The sequence below is a fragment of the Triticum dicoccoides genome, chromosome 2B (assembly GCF_002162155.2).
Source record: "Triticum dicoccoides isolate Atlit2015 ecotype Zavitan chromosome 2B, WEW_v2.0, whole genome shotgun sequence".
Classification (NCBI taxonomy): domain Eukaryota; kingdom Viridiplantae; phylum Streptophyta; class Magnoliopsida; order Poales; family Poaceae; genus Triticum; species Triticum dicoccoides.
In genome coordinates this window covers 537,654,947-537,669,231 of record NC_041383.1, presented here as the reverse complement: position 1 = coordinate 537,669,231, position 14,285 = coordinate 537,654,947, and positions in this window count along the sequence as shown.

The following is a 14,285-nucleotide window of genomic DNA, read 5'->3' as shown; positions in this document are numbered from 1 at the left end:
CTTTCCCTTCTCTGCGGTCGAGAACCTCTTCGCGGCGCCATGGGGGATGGCGAGTAGCTGGGATGGAGAGAAAGAAGGAAGCAAGGAGGGAGATGCACAGCGGAGGCCTGCGCACTCCTGCATTATAACCGGAAGGAACCCAACCGTCGGCCTCCACGTTCGCAGGTAATCATGACCCATTTCTCCATGCAGGGACTTGTCAAGTCGAGCGGTTGCCGAGGCAGTGTGGGGAAGCGGAGACACCCACGTCCAATCAACCGCCACGTGGCGCCCAAGGCCGCAGGCTAATGGGGCCCTCGGCGCTCCGTACTTGCCCCTTCGCTTCTCCGCTAAGTCAAGTCCGAGCGTGCCTTGGGCCCGGGGGCTACTGTCGGCGTTCTGGGAACGGGGGTCCCCAGACTTGCCTGCCTACGGCCTGCGGCGTGGCTCAAGTGGTGGGCAGTACGGCCCATCTTCATCAGCACATGACTCAAGACCCTCGCGAGGGGCCAAGCCTCGCGGGGCGAACGACGCAAGGCTTCCTCAGGGACAGCCTGGCCAGGCAGGCTCGCGAGGAGGCGAAGAGATCAAGGCAGGGTACCTCGCGAGGTGCTCATGAGGCAAGCCATGACGATCGAGACCAGGCGGGCGCCGGCCAGCGTAGTGTCCTTGTTTCCTCTTTGGTGCAAAGGGGGCAAGCACAGACATGGAGTACTGAGGCATCAGGCAAAGGTTGCCATTTCAGTGCAACGAGACCAAGACCAGCGGAGCGGCAGGATGGAGGTCACTGTGGAGCCCAAGACGGTGTCATCACCAGTGCTTTTGGCAGCCGAAGACCAACTTTACTCAGGATAACTTGTACTATATGTTCCCCTTCAAAATGGCCGTTGTTGGCGCCCTTCCCGCTCACTATTTGGGAAGAGGCCCAGGGCCTCTATAAATAGAGCTAGCCACCATAGAGTAGGGGCAGCTGATCCAGACTTTGGAGAAGCCTAGAGAGAGAGGAGCGATCGAACTCACCCGAGCAGTTCATCGCATCAGCCCAAGAACACCTCGCGCGAGGCCGTTCTCCCTTTTTACTGTTCATCATCAGCCCCTGAGGCAATCCACCACACCACACACTGTAGTAGGGTATTACACCACAACGGTGGCCCGAACCAGTATAAATCTCGTGTCCCTTGTGTTGTTCATCGTTTCCAGCTTAGATCTCACGAGGCGATCGAGCGTAGATCGGTAAGGGAGAAATCTTCGTGCGCACCCCAGTGTTCGAACCTCAAGGGTCTGCCGGAACCCAACATCCGACACCACGGCCGAGAACACGTGCCCATGTTACGCCATCCGGGAATAGTGCCGCACTTCAAAAATAGAACCGCCAATAAACTTTGAGCTTGCGTCTCGTCACATTCCAAATTACTACTACTACCACGCTATATTTAATTGCAAACCTGTTCACACCGATCACAACCTAAATGGTTTCCCACTTAGGAGCATATTAGTACTCGGTTATAAATACTACTATGCCAAGATAACTGCACATTCCTCCTCAACTCCTCATCCACAAAAAAAACAAGTCATTCAGCATCCTTCCCTTGTGGCTGCCATGGTCAGCGTGAGTTCTGGGTCGAGAAATTACCACCAGGAAGAGGCAAGCATGGAAGCGGAAGCACGAGAGATGTCCCACCTTGCCTCGAAAGCATCCAACATGTCCCGCCGTGCGGAAGTAGCAGCACGGAGGTCCTGTCGCACCGCTGAAGCAACACGGAGGTCCCGCCGCGCTGTTGATGCAGCAGACTGGTCCAGCCGCGCCGCGGAAGCAGCAAAGATGTCCCGCCGCGCCGAGAATGCAACAGAGATGTCCCGCCGCATTGTGGCAGCCTGGGAAAATGTCTCGCGGGTAGGCGATGACTCTTACAGGCGCATGCCTATGATTGTCCATAGCCAGATGGATCAGATCTCTGGTTGGGCGAGGTTATAGGATGACATGAAAGCCTTGTTTGAACATGCTACTGACGTCATCCGGCAACTAAGGGAGGGCAATGAGAGGCTCCGGGCCGAGCTCGACCTGTTGAGGGCGAAGATTGTCTGAAGTATAGACCAGCAGGAGGAGACCAGTGCCTTGTTGAAGAAGACCGGCGTCATCGTTAAGAAACTTATGGACAAGAATGACATGCTCTGCATCGAGCACCAAAGGCTGGTGGAGGAATCCGTGGATGCTCAAGCAGCGTCTTGAGGACACGAAAGAGCTCATCGCCGCTCGCCGCGGAGACTAGTTCCCACGGCCTACAGCAATGCATCAAGAAAGTAGAGATCAGCGAGCTAGATCGTTGTCTTCCTTCTTCTTTTTCCCTTGTGTATTTCGGGCGTAGCCGCATGTGGCTTTTTTAATTATCTTCCTAATTATGTAAGACAATTATTATCCACTGTCGTCGTCCTTATATATTCATCAGTCTTGCTATAAGTCGCAGTAGATGCTATATAGGTTCATCGGATCTTACATCAAGATCCATGCAAAATTTTATTTTCATATTTTCTTTTTTCTCTCTTAAATCTCAGTCGAGTGAGACATAGCCACACCATTGAATAGAGGCTCTGGCACCATTAATGGAGACCTTGGGAGAGAGGTGGACAACATCAGATGGAGGTCAAAGGGCTCTCCTCCCGATAAGCACTCGAAGGGGTCTGATCGCACGCCTCTCGTACTCAAATAGCTACCCTGCACGGCGCCTCCTAGCTAACAAAAAAAGGGGACACATGGCGGCACGTAAATGGTAAATAGAACGCCCACGGTTTCAATAATACTTGTGTTTCCAATTGTAACGTGACACCACTTGTTCCAAAATGACTTTGTTGATTGTTAATGTGTGCGCCTTCGCAAATCGGATAGAAAAATTACCACAGCATGTTGGTGCCATGTCATGGCACCAAGCCAAGTTTCCTGATTTTCATGCGTGTTTTGGATTTACAGGAATTAAAAAACCAAGTTTCTCAATGTTTCCAGCCGAGCCACGACGCCCAGAATTTTGAATTTCTTTCTCATTTCTTGCATGGGACCTAGAAATTTACCCGAGGACACACATGCGATTTTTCAACTAACTTCGGTGCACTGGAGCATGTGATTGTATTTCAAATTTGAATTATGCACACAAAGGTGACATATTCCCTCTCAGAACCACGAGCCTTGTTGAGAGAAGCTCCAGTTTGCAAGAAGCTTATACCAAATTTGTTCCTATTCGGCCAATTTTTTTACCCCAACAGGGTAGTACCATGACATGACACCATGCCAAGTTTCATGATTTTCAGGCGTGTTTTGGATTTACAAGAATTTTAAAACCAAGTTTCTCAATGTTCTTGGCCGAGCCACGATGCCCAGATGTTTGAATTTCATTCCCATTTCTTGCATGGGGCCTAGAAATTCACCCGAGGACACACATGTGATTTTTCAACCAACTTTGGTGCACGGGAGCATGTGCTTGTAGTTAAAATTTGAATTATGCACATTAAATGACCAGAAATTCAATTAATGTATAAAAAGGCCAAACGAACCCTGAATAATTCCAAAATTTAACAGGGCACTCATGTAGTTCTATGTTGCCTCCATAAAGAAACTCAAGGGGGGCAACGGATATCGTTTCGCACTCAAAGGTGGCACGTTCCCTCTCAGAACCACCAGCCTTCTTGAGAGAAGCTCCGGTTTGCAAGAAGCTTATACGAAAATTTGTTCTAAATCGGCCCAATTTTTTACCACAGCATGTTAGTGCCATGACATGACACCATGCCAAGTTTCATGATTTCCAGGCGAGTTTTGGATTTACATGAATTTAAAATCCAAGTTTCTCCATGTTCTTGGCCGAGTCATGATGCCCAGATGTTTCAATTTCATTCTCATTTCTTGCATGGGACCTAGAAATTCAACCAAGGACACACATGTGATTTTTCAACCAACTTTGGTGCATCGGAGCATGAGCTTGCATTTCAAATTTGGATTATGCACATTAAATGTCCAAAAACTCAATTAATGTATAGAAAGGCCAAATGAACCCGGAATAATTCCAAACTTTAACAGGGTACTCATATAGTTCTATGTTGCCTCTGTAAAGAATATCAGGGGGGAGGCAGCGTATATCGTTTTGCACACAAAGGTGACACATTCCCTCTCGAAACCACGAGGCTTGTCGAGAGAATCTCCTGTTTTGCAAGAAGCTTATACCAAAACTTGTCCCAATTTAGCCAAAAATTATACTTATGAAAACAGGGTTTAGATTATCCTGAACATCTCGCTACCTAGACCAATGTACTATGATTTGTATTCAACATAAAATAGATACCAATATTTGAATTGGAGATCGTATGGTACATGTAGTTCATAGTGAAATATGATTACTGCTATATGCATGTTTTTGTATTACTTGACAACAATCGTATTCAAATAAGGAAAATTGATTCAAATTTAGTCCATATGGTAGACGACAATATATATGTTCATAGGGTGGACTAAAATGTTCATATATGATGGAAGATCAAAATGTACAACTACATCAATTATAAACCGCAAGGTCACCTAATGATATACTCGAATTCAACATAACGTGGATTCAATATTTGAAATTAGAGATCCTGGCATTTGTAATCATATAAAGAGGGACATTACTCTTTCTTTTGGTGGGAATTGATTTGTTTTTTATTGTTGTTGAGGGAAGTGCGAATCGATTTGGTACTGTACTGGGTAATATTGTTCTCCCGATTTTTTTACATTTTTCTTGTGTCTTGTATGAGGGGACATGACTCTCTTGTGTCTTGTATGAATTGTTTTTTTGTACACGTTAAATTTGTTCTGCCAAACAAGGAATCCGCACCTTGTTATCCCGAAATTTTCAAGCTCGAGTATCTTTTGTCTCGCCTGCTTTGAAACTCCCGCCTCTTCAACCCGCGCTGCGCCTTGTTATCCCGAAATTTCGACACGCTCGAAAACACCCTCCTCATCCAAAATTTGTCCCGCAACCTAGACATGCCAAATCCCTTTTCTACCCCTCAGCCGGAAATGTCGGCTCGACGCCGCGGTGTCAAAACCGGTGGGGGTACGCTGGTAACTTACCCTACATTTCAGACAAGCGCGTCCCTTAGAAATGGCTCACCCCTACCTTCCCCTTTGTTCCCCCCATTCGTACACAGAGGCCGCCAAAACCCGCGAAACCCCATGCTCCTCCGTCGGCCTCCCGACCACCGTCCAGCCAGAGATTCTTCCCCGACGACGTCGTCCGCCACAACAGCTCATCGTCCCTCATCCACCGCAATGGATGAGGATCCATCATCGATCTCGTCGTCCTGCCGGATCAGCCGCCCCATCCTCCACCTCCATGGAGATGTCCCGACATTCGCCTCGTCTATCACGCCACCTCCATCCCCACAGCACCATCTTGACCCGCCCCACCGGAACCACAACATCCTCACCAATTCCACCGATGAAGCCGAGGCCAACTCAGCGTCACCAAGGAGGTTCTACACTCACCACTGCATTTTATCTTTTATTCAACCTCACGAAGCTTCCGGTGCTCGATACCGAGCAGCCATGGCGGGTCTCCATCGATGGTGCCATCGCCGGCCACTTCATCCACGGTGTCTCTCCCCCATGTCATTGCTTCCTCGAAGGCGTCTTCCACACCGGCACTAGCTGCAACTGCTCCGGCTCTCGCTCGCGCTACTGTTGCTGCTGCTCCGGCTCTCCCTCGCGTTGCGGCTCTGTTCTTGCTGTCGGCCGTGCTGCTGCACTGCTCTTGCTTTCGTTCGTGTTGCTGCTCTGCTCTACTGTTGCTGTCGGTTGCACTGCTGCTCCGCTCTTGCTCTCATTCGTGCTACTGCTCTGCTATTGCTCTCGCTCGCGTTGCTGTTGCTGTTGCACGACCTCCGACAGTTACATGAGTTGTTGCTTTAGCACTCGCTCACGGTGCTACTGCATGACTAGCTCTCTGCTAGTGCGTTCCCTGCTCGAGCGTCTGCTGATTTAGATCACTGCCTCTCTGATACTAGTGCTCGAATGCCCTAAACATCTATTGCAATTCTCAGCTACTAGTTCAATTAGTTTTGACAGTAAAATTCAGTTTTGATAGTAAAGTTCAGTTACGATAGTAAAGTTCAGTTTCTTCAGTTAAGTTCAGAGTGAACAGTACTTACAACATCTGTCGGAGCGGCCGTGGTGCGGCTGATGCATTTTACATCTAGCACTTTCTGTGATGTATTTTACATCATCTATTGCAGATGATATTAGAGTCCCACTTCAGATTAACATTCTCTCTCTTGTCCTACTTCAGCCTCGCCACCGTACACCTCACCGGAGCTGCTCCAATGATGGAACCGTCCATCACAGTGGAGCAGTACCCTCAGCGCTGTTTCTAGAGGCCTCAGATCTTCTTCCCCGCCTCCGACAGCCACACCAGCATCACCATCCTCCACGTCCAACCCAATGATGTTGAGGTCCACAAGGCTATGCCAAAGAGGTTGTACACTCGTCGCATCACTTTGTTACTCTGCATTCATGTCGATCCCTCAGGGATCCTTTGCTATCGAACTACTATGGTACTACTATTCGTGCACTTGGTTAGAAGGAGTGGAGCAAAGCAAAACTGGAGGATTTTTTACTTTAGTGTCTCTTTCAATGAAAAAACATAGGAATTTTAATATTTACTTGGACATCCTTTTCAAATTAATATGCATGAAGAACAGAACTAATTGCATTACTGGCATAATAAGATTCTTATTTTTTTTCATTTTCACGTGGTTTCACTTTGATTTGACCATGTTTCTCCATTCCTGTGTTCTTCCAATTCATGTGAACCAAACACCCGGGTTGACAGAAATCCTATGTTTTCAAATGCTCTGTTTTGCACGTGCATTCCTTTCCTATTCCTGTGTTTTTCCTGTCCCACCGTTTATAGAATCCTCCAATTCTAAGGAGCCCTTAAAGATTTACTTCATTTTCAGATAGGCGTCAAAGAAAACTCTATGTGTTATGTCCTGCTCCTGCCGTGCCGTCATCCACCCCACCTGAGGTGCACCATCGACAGAAGCGTTCACTGCAGCAGAGATTCCCCCTGCATACTTTCTTTCGCCACCTCAGATCATCTTCCTTGCCGGCAGCCACGCCAACTGCATTACCATCATTGACTGTGCAGATGAACCTGAGGACTACACAGTTCTAGAAGAGAGGTCGCAGTCTTTCGCGTTTGCTTACGTTATAAATCGGTTATTATTACCTGCTACTTTGTCATTCAAACATGAGTTTTAAAATGCCCGTGGGTCTCATATCGAGGCAGCAACGAATAGTATATATCTACTATCTGGTTCATTTGGGGTCTTTTATGTGGTTCATGTTGGGTGGGCAACAAACAGTAGATGATCCATTGTCTATCTTTTTAAACTGAAGCTATAGTCTACTTGCTATCATGGATCTATCCACTTGTTTAATACCATCAGTCTTGATTTCTGCATGCACCCCTTAGGCCTTACAAAATCTAACTATTTTTATTATTATGCATGTTAGTTATTGTACACAATCGTACTGAACATGTAGAGAAAAAGAGAAGACCCTTGCGTGGGAATATAATGTCATGCAGACGCCGCTCCATGGTGGGCGAAGTGACCCCCCCTCCCGCCATTCCAGATTGTATTCCAGAGGAAGATAACTATTTAGATGAGGATTCAAAGGGAGTCAACCACTCCTATTTACAACCTGAGGTGTTTGCTCTAACCTGGAATACTGATGTTGGTCATATCATGCATATGGCGCCTCATTATACATCTTATATGTGATCAACTTAGTTTAGATTTGGTTTTTGTGAATGACACATGTTTGGTTTCTATATCATACTCCCACCATTCCTAAATATTTTCCTTTTTAGAGATTTCAACAGGTGACTACATACGGAGCAAAATGAGTGAATCTACGCTCTAAAATATGTCTATATACATCCGTATGTGGTAGTCCATTTGAAATCTCTGAAAAGACAAGTATTTAGGAAGGGAGGGAGTATATGGGAATTATGCAATGCCATCTTTTTTAGCTAGGCATCATATACGTGAATCATGCAATGTCATCCTGTTTAGTTAGTCATCGTATATGTGAATTGTATCATGCCATATTTTTTTCATAATGTATTCCATTTGTCAATAATGTTTATACATTCATCTACTCTCCTTGTGCATCAGCCATTTGAGTCGGTCATGGGAAAATCTGGAGTGAAAACAAGGTCTTCTGAGCAGTCAGTGCTACATGTCGATGCAGATTTCTTGTTGGTTACAGATAGCTCCTCCGAGGAGGATTCAGAGATAGATGACCACTCGTATCCCCCCCGAGGTGCATGCTCTAACTTGGCAGGGTTATATTGCTCATATCATGCATATGGTGTCTTGCATTGCCATGCCATCTGCATAGATTAGACATGCTTTGTGTGAATGCGTCTTGTTAGCTTTCTATATCAGATATGTGAATTATGCAATGCCATGTTTTTTAGACAGTTATCATATATGTGAACTATGCACCGCCATGTAGCCAGGCATCATATATGTGAATTATCTCATGCCATCTTTTTTTTCATTACTTATTCCATTTGCCGACAATCTGTGTATATTGAACTACTCTTCATGTGTATCAGCCATTTGAGCCGATTATGGAAAAATCTGGAGTGAAAACAAGGTCTTTAGAGCAGGCAATGGTACCTATTGAAGCATATATCTCGATGGTTATAGTGAGCTCCTTAGAGGAGGATTCAGAGACAGATAACCAGTCCTATATCACACCTGAGGTGTATGCTCTAAGTTGCAATGTTTATATTTCTCGTATCATGCATATGGTGTCTTGCATTGCTTAGTTTAGACATCATATGCACAATATTGAATTCCATCTGCTTAGTTTAGAGATCATACATGCGACTGCCAGCTACTTAGTATATGAATCAATTATGTCAATTATATCATGCCATCCTGTATACTTAGACAACATGTATGTGAATTATTTCATCCCAACCTATTTTAAAAAGACATCATATAATTTTGTCATGTCATCCTGTTTAGATACTCATCATATGTTGAAGTATGCCATTATATCATGTTAAGTTATCCATCATCTATCTGAAACTGTGTCATGCTATCCTGTTTAGTTAGGCATCATATATGTGAAATCGTGTCATGTTGTCCTATTTATCATACAATGTCTGTACGTTCAATTTGTTTCCTTGTCATCAGCCATTTGAATTGGAGGGGGTGATGGCAGTATCTAAGGGAGAAAAAACCCGTTCTTGACAAAAGACAGTGCTACCCGTCGATGCAGATAGAACCATGGTTGTACTGGCCCACAAACTAGCCACACCACACATAATCGAGACTCTTCCAAATTGCACACTTGCACCGTTGGGCAGAGAACCAGCTACAACCCATCTAACCGCAACCCCAGCGGATAGTAACCCACTTCTAGTTGACAAAGCACCACGTCCACCACAGAGTACCCCCACACGAGCAGTTTTTAAAGCAACTGCAGTGCCCAAAGCATGAAGACCACCACAGCGAACCTAAACTTCACGTTTAAAGCAGAAGAGCAATTGTTCTCAGGTCAGATTCCGTAGCTATGGACCATACTCCTTTGCTGTTGCATCACTATATTTACTCATACCAACTAATTTTGAATTTGAAGGATCCAATTGAAACTCCAATGGCGCAACATGTATGTTTTAAACCTATTTCTTTAACTGGATTGATGTTCTAAATTCTTGCTCTATGTTGATTTCAGTTTCAGTTGTATAAACAGTTATGTTCTCATCCTATGCACATTACAAGTGTTGCCAATGCTATGTAGTTTCTCACACTTATATTCTGTCAATGCTGCAATGTCTTAAAAATATATGAGTTGAACTGTGTCTCTATCTTGATTAGGCAACATAAACTAGAATGATATGGACAATATAGTGACCATAGTACATAGATATATGTTTGTTTCATGTTGTTATCCTATCCACCTTACTACTGAACCAGTTTACCAAAATGAGTCTCGTATACTACATGCTAAACCTGTGATGTGTCTGCTTGTTTCTCTTGTAGTATGCGAACAGAATATTGGAGAAGAGCACCCCACTATGCAATGGTAGAGAAAGTAATGCACATAAGGTTCAAGATAGTGAGACAACCCTGTTGGTCTCCAAGAAAGGTGATAAAAACAAACTTGTAGATAGTGAGAAAACCCCACAGTCCCGCATTGATGTAGTGTTCGAGTTACTGGCCAGTACCGCTGGCACAAGCTCTTCGAAATCGCTGCCCGAATCACTTCGGCTTCTCTAGTGTTAGCTACTAGCTGAAAGGCATCAGTTAGCTATGCTGCGGCAAGAAGCCGAAGGACTGAGGAAGTCCGTGCAGAATTCAAATGCATACTTTCTTGTGCAACAGCAAGCGCTGGAGGATTTAAGCGCCAAACAAGAGAAAGTTAATAAGCTTGCTAAGCATCTTGCCAGCATTATGGGTACCCAGGATATTGTTTCTTGAGGTCTTCTGAAGTGGTTCAGTTCTGGACTTGGTTTGCTGCGACATTTATATGCTGCTTTGTTCCCTATATTTGCATTGGTGGCGAACTTTGATGCCTAGTGGATGTAATATGTGTAATAGCCATGATAGCCTAGCATATGTTGCTTGCTTATTTATTTCCTTATTGTCTTATTTATTTGTTTGCTTGTAGTCAGTGTAGTTCTTTTTCCGCGGTTAGCTAGTGGCCGCAATAACCTATTTTTTAAAACTAGGCCACAATAACCATGGGCTACATATTTACTGTAGTGACACTGGGCCTCCTACGGGCCATAGAAACAATGGGCCTTCTACGGGACGTAGAAAAAAAGGGCCTTCTACGGGCCGTAGACACAATGGGCCTTCTACGGGCCATATCGTCAATGGGCCTTATACGGGTCGTATGATCGATTGGACAAACATGGGCCAATAACAGACTGCATTATGGTTGTAAACGGGCTAGAATTGGAATTGTCCGTTCATGGGCCGACCATAACGGGTTGTCGTTAATCGGCCATATTTGATGATGCTATGAAAATAGCCCAACGTCTTAACGGGCCACAAACAGGCCGATTGTAACCACAGACTAAATTTGGCCCACAAGCAGAAAATTATAGTAATGGGCCGTAAGTAACCAAATACTGGAAATGAGCCCAAGAATAAATGGGCCCTGAGAAGGCCAAAAGATAACATGGGCTGGAAACAGCGAAATGGAATAATGGACCTTTAATGGCTATAATGTGATACACTGTTCATTACGGGCCAGTTTCACCATGGGCCGTTAATGGGCCAAGAGTTATAAAGGGCCTCATATGGGGCGAAAGACGTCATGGGCCATACATGGGCCGAAAGTTAAAATGGGCTGGAATCATATTGGATGGCCCAGATGATGCTACTGGGCCTAATTCGGATAGGTCGTAACGGGCCCTGGGTTAGCGGGTTGTAAATGCACTATATGCGAACAGGCCGTTAATAGGCTTTCCGTGGCCCGGCCTGCCACCTTTTGACCAAGTCAAATGGGCCGGCCTTTTCACAGGAATGGGCCTTTGTTGGGCCGTGCCACGTGTCGACATATCATAGGATCCTTCGGTCCAATGAGTGGATGACATCTGTCCCAATGGTGAGCCGACACATGTTTCCTCCAACCAATGATGATTTTCACGTGGAAAATCCCCATTGGTCGGGGCTGTTAACGGGTTATGGGATCCAAAACCGGACCCGATAGCTTAATGGCGAGCCGTTACGGTGGATGTCACTTGTCGGGCACCCTTGATGAAAGCACTTCTATGACGCGCAATTTATCGTCATGGAAGTGGACACTTCCGTGATGATAATTTTGGTAATGTCATGGAACAGTTCTACGACAGCACATGTATGACTATCTTGATTCTGTCATATAATCCTCATGGATGTACATGCAAGACAGAAAACCTGAACAACTGTGACAAACAAGTATCATCACAGAAGTGTATTTTTTTGTAGTGCAATGGGCAGTGGAGCAAGGTGAGGTCCATCGAGACCATAGAGAGCTCCATCGTTGGGTCTTGTTCCATCTGCATGATCTTGCCCTCCTTGTGCACAACCATCTCTCTCTTTAGGGCCTGGGCATTATAAAGCTTTACCGTCACATATTCATACTACTTCAAGGTGCATTAAATTAACACATGCAAATATCAAAAGGAGAGTCACGACATGCATGCATGCTTTGTAATTAATGCATCGATAAACGCAAACTATTGAAATATATCAAGTGCAGTGCTTCGATGTGTCGCGTCAACTCGTACAATAACGAGAAGTTTGATTATCCTCTCCCTGGCGGACTAAGCTCCGGTGCCTTAACTGCACCTACCTTTGGCCGTACGACAGGTGGGCCACCCACTTGTTAGGCCTACCTGTCATAAACGCAAAGGCAGGAGCACTAAGTCAATGAAGTTGTGTCCCTCCCTTGCCCATGAGCGTGGTGGCTGGCAGGACTAGGAGAAGCTTTCACTACACGCTCTCCCTCCCGCACGCGGTGGACATCTAGTGGTTCAATCGGTGTCAGATGGCTAGAAGCATACTGTAGTACTCCTCCACTGCAGTAGTACTCCATCATTGTTCGACTTCTCGAAGAGGCGAAGAGCCAAGCGTAGCCCGGACGCTCGTGTGGTAGTTTCATGTGTAGAGTAGTCTAGGATAGTGTGTATCGTGCTTGTAAGCTTAAAATTGTTGGGGTCGGCTCCATGCTATGTGGTCGTCCCGAAGCTTTTTTATTAAAATAATCTTCTGGACCTACCTGTCATCTTGGTGATTGTAGTTTGCACACTCATTTGGTCAAGACAGGAATATATATTTTAATTTGTGGTGGGTAAATGTTAGAGGTTGCAGTAAATATATTGTACATTGCGGGTCTTTCAGCCAAGTTTAGAGGCAAGCATGTGGGGCCAGTGCTATGATGTGTCGTGTCAACTCATACAACAAGGAGAAGCTTGATTTTACTACTACACGCCTTCTCCCTCGCCCATGCGCGCGGTGGCTCACAAACGAGGATAGGCTTTTGCTTATAGTACTACAACAAGCTATCCCTCCCGCTTGCGGTGGATGGACATGCAACAGTGGATTCGATACTATAGAAGCAGCAAGTAACATAATTGTTTGTCTTCTCGAAGAGGCGGAGAGCCAAGCGCAACCCGAACGTGGCAGTTGCGAACCTTGGAGCACGCATATAGCCAGGCTCTTGCATGAGACAGAATTGCTATGTGAGCCCACTACTGTAGTACGTACTTGCTAGTATAGCCCTGTAAACCAGAAAGGAGTATTTTCCTTTCTAGATATTTCAACAAGTGACTAGACTACACCGAGACGGGGTACATATGGACCAAAATGAGTGAATCTGCACCGTAAATAAATTATGTAGTTCTCTCATTTTCCTCTCCGCCTTGGTTGCAGTGCACAATATTGAGTATACTGACTAGTCTCTTTTTGACACGCATTTACACTTTTTTAACACAGTACAGACACAAGTGCTCATATACACGTGCATACACTCACCCCTATGAATGCACACACGCACACCCTACCCCTATGAGCACCTCCAAAAGACTGAGCCAGCACTATCATCTTGAAATTTACAAAGTCACCATAGGCACCTCGTCGTCGACGGGAACGTCTCCTGACACGCGATAGACGCGAGCGGCAGTCACCTCCATAGGTGCTTGAATGCCAACGAGGGAGAGGGTAGCAGTTCCCGAGACGTTGAACGGTCAATGATGCATCCTCAATTACATGCAGAGGGAATTAATTGGAGAAGCAGAATAGAGCTAACACGATGTGAATGCAATAGAGTTTGGACTCTCATATAATGGTGCACCACCACTCCAATCCGTCTACTCCTAGTCTTTACGCAACACTGCTCACTCCAATCCAAGATCAAGTGACCAGAAGCCACAAGCACCTATGGAGGCGATGGACGCGGACGGCAGACGGTTGTGCCAAATCATCCAAGGCACCGGCCTGGCCCGGCACCATGCAACATTTCCAGACGGTGCTGGCGACCGCCGGTGTCGTAGCCCTCGCCAACACTGGCTTCGCCTCTCGCATGGATGACATGATGGTCAACTCCATCCGCAAGTTCACCTCCGTCAAGAATCGCGCGGACGACCTTCCCGTACTGCTCCGGCCCGCGCGCCCAGGCTCCTCATTGCCTGCCACCCTCATCGGCATCCATGGTGATGAACTCTTTCAAGCCCTGGTGGCCTTGTAGGTGCCGGAGGTCACGACGAAGAATGTCC